This window comes from Herpailurus yagouaroundi, unplaced genomic scaffold (genome assembly GCF_014898765.1).
Source record: "Herpailurus yagouaroundi ecotype Mexico unplaced genomic scaffold, PumYag 203, whole genome shotgun sequence".
In the NCBI taxonomy this organism is placed as follows: domain Eukaryota; kingdom Metazoa; phylum Chordata; class Mammalia; order Carnivora; family Felidae; genus Herpailurus; species Herpailurus yagouaroundi.
In genome coordinates this window covers 6601113-6604486 of record NW_024412434.1, presented here as the reverse complement: position 1 = coordinate 6604486, position 3374 = coordinate 6601113, and positions in this window count along the sequence as shown.

Below are 3374 nucleotides of genomic sequence, written 5' to 3'. Positions count from 1 at the left end.
TTTCTCTATCTCACTCACAAAAGACGCCATGGGGGAAGTTTTTCAGATTCCTCACCAAATCCGAGTATGGGATACGAAGGTTTGGTGTTGCCTTATCGGTCTTCTGCTCTCTGGGAAGCACATGCACTGTTCCTGCTGACAGAGGTACATCAGTCTGCCTGGTTAAAGTTAATGTTAGTACAAAATAATAAACTGGGTGGTTTATCATGAGAAAAAATAAATAAATGGCTCTTAGCTCTCTTACTTTTCTCACTGGACAAGTGAACAGATTTCCCTACTCCACGGAGCTTTCCGGAACTGGGGAGCAGATGGACAGTACCACACACCATCACCCAGAGCAGGTCATTCTGGGCATTTCTCACTGGAATGTGGCTGAAAAGACTATTTTGGCTGGTGATTTTCCTGAGCCTCAGATCGTCCCAGGCTCTCCTGATATTATTGCTACCATGCTCTGCCATTTTGAGTCTCTCTTCTTGCACTGGGAACCTCCTTCCATCCTGTCACCTTTTAAAATGTGGGCTTCTGGGGCGCCTCCCTGGTTCAGTCAGTTGAGTGTCCAACTTCAGCTCAGGTCATGATCTCCCGAGTCGTGGGTTCAAGCCCTGTGTTGGGCTCTGTGCTAACAGCTCGGAGCCTGCTGCGGATTCTGTGTCTCCCTCTCTCTCTCTGCCTCTCCGCCTCTCCCCTGTTCACACTCTTGTCTCTGTCTCTCTCTCAAAGATAAACATTAAAAAAATAAAATAAAATAAAATAAAATAAAATAAGATAATAAAATGCGGGCTTCTTGGATAATTCACTACGCAACCACAACACTTCTGTTGCTGCGTCACTCCCACTGAGATTATGTCACTCATGGGGAGTATTTCTGATCACTACTGCCACAGATCTAGGGAGGGGGGGAAACATCTCTGGACCCCCATGTAGCAAAGAATTAGCCTTACCTGAAGAGAGGTCTGGCCTTTGCCGTTAGCTACTGGGAGGTGATCTCTAGCCCTCTGGAATGTTCTGCCTAATGAGAGGGCTTTTGTTTGCATGGAGGATTTGGCCACTGTACGTCACATGATTTATGATGGGACATACCATATCAGTTCCAACCTGCAAAGGTATTAGCCCAAGCCTCCAAGAGGGGCTGCAGACAAAAGGTCAGCCACACGGGCAGCATGTGACCGAGTGCCATCAAAACAGTGTTCATCAAAGACTCCTGTGGGCTTCTGTGGTTGGCAATGCTCCGTGTGTATTGTCATAGCCAGGAGGAGGTGATGCCACCCATGACTCCACAGGAAGACACAGGCTATAGAACAAAGACCAGGCCCCAGCGCCAGCTCTCTTAACACCGCCCGAGTCTGATGGGAGCCAAGAACTGTAAACTTGAACTTGGCCTTTGAGATTATCGTCAAGGTATTTTTTTTTTTCAAAGCAGCAAGATAGAACATATTTTATTTAACTGAATAGGTTGTTAGCCTGATTTATTGTCTTTAGGTATCTAGACATGTGGTATGTGGGTCTCCATTTGTACTCTTCCCCCAGGCTCTGAAATGTTAAGAGCCAGCCAATGCTGATTGTCAGAATTTTTGTTTTTAGAGGCTCGCTCCTTCCTGATGATAGTATCTTTTAAGAAAGGCTGCTAAAGGTTGACAAAGCATCGCATCTAAATCTTCTCAGAATATCTTGAAATGTATGGGACAGGCTGTGAAAACAGGATTCCACTTGTCTCATTGTCTGCAGTTCCAAAAGAATGCGAATAAAACAGTAAACGCTCAGTGTCCCCACATTCCCAGGTGGAGGGCTAGGCCCCCCACCCCCGCTTCCGGTGCCTATTGCTGCATACCTAAAACAGTGAACAGTGCACTAAAACAACAATTTTATTGTCCCCAAGCTCTTTGGGTCGGATATTTGTACAGGGCATGGGAAGAACGGCTTGCCCTCCCGCTGACAGACGGGCCTCAGCCGGCATGCCCAAAATGGCAGCGTGAGGCTGGCTGAGACGGCTCAGCGGGCGTCGTGTGACTGGGGCCTTGCTTCGTCTGTTAGTGTGGACCCTCATTGCTTTTGCATGCCCTCTCCACATGGCTACCTTGGGCTTCCTCATGGTGGACCTGGTAGTTAGCCTTCTGACAGGGTTCCCGAATTCCAACAATAGAGCAGAAGATGCCAGGTCTTTTAAAGTCTCCGCCCCAAACCGGCACAGAATCCCTTCCGCCACGTTCAAGGCCCATCAGGACCAGGCCAGGTTGGAAGGCACAGGGGTGGGGGATAAATTCCCCTTTCTTGGTGAGTGGAGCAGGATGCATGTCCGGGGAGAGAAGGAAATGATGGTGGCCACCTTTGGAGATGATACACGACAGTTACCTGTGTGCAGGTGACTATGGATTCTGTGCAGTCCTTAGCTCTGTACCCCCCAAGGGTTTAACATGTTTGAGGTCAGAAATCAGAGAGTTTCTTCTGAAAAACTTGCTGGATTGTTGAGGCGCTTTTCTTTCCCTGGAGCCCAGTGAGAGAGGCTTCGAGGGAACGTCATAGTTGGATTCATCTCCCAGCCTTGACTTCGGCACTTCCCCCAGATACAACTTCTGGTGTTTGCCCGCCATCTGCCTCACCAGGGGGAAGGAGCACCAGCCTTTGGTACATCACGTTCATGTTCGTAGCAGCATGAATACACAACAGCCGAAAGGTAGAGGCAACCCAAATATGCGTCGACAGATTGAATGGAAAAACAAGATGCCGTGTATACACACAACGGATTATCACTCAGCCTCAAAAAGGAAGGAAATTCTGATACGTGCTACAATATGGATGAACCTAGAAGACATTACACTAAATGAAATGAGCCAGACACAGAAGGACACATATAATCTTACTGATATGAGGTAGCTAAAATAGTCAAATTCATAGGGATAGAAAAAGAATGGCAGTTGGCTGTGCCCAGGGGTGCAGGGAATGGGGAGTTACTGTGTAATGGGTACAGAGCTTCAACTGGGGAAGATGAAAAGTTCTGGAAACGGATGACAGCGATGACCACTCAGCAATGTGAATGTTCTTAATGCCGCCCACGGAACTGCGCACCCAAAAATGGCTACAACGATGAACTTTATGTTATATACATTCTACGGTGAATTTTTTTTTTAAGTTTATTTATTTTTGAGAGATTTTGAGAGATTTTGAGAGTTTATTTAGCTCTGGATCTGTTGTGTGACCTGCATTGCAACCCCCCCCCCCCCCCGGCCTCATCTATCAAAAGCTGTGTGAGCAGGTTACAGGGTAGGCTGGGCTCCACAGCCAACCCACGGATGGGAGAGCACTGGAGAAGGAAGGCTGAGGTAGGTGCTGAGCTGGCTGGTGTAAGTGACCTCTCATGGGAGACCGTCAGTTACAAT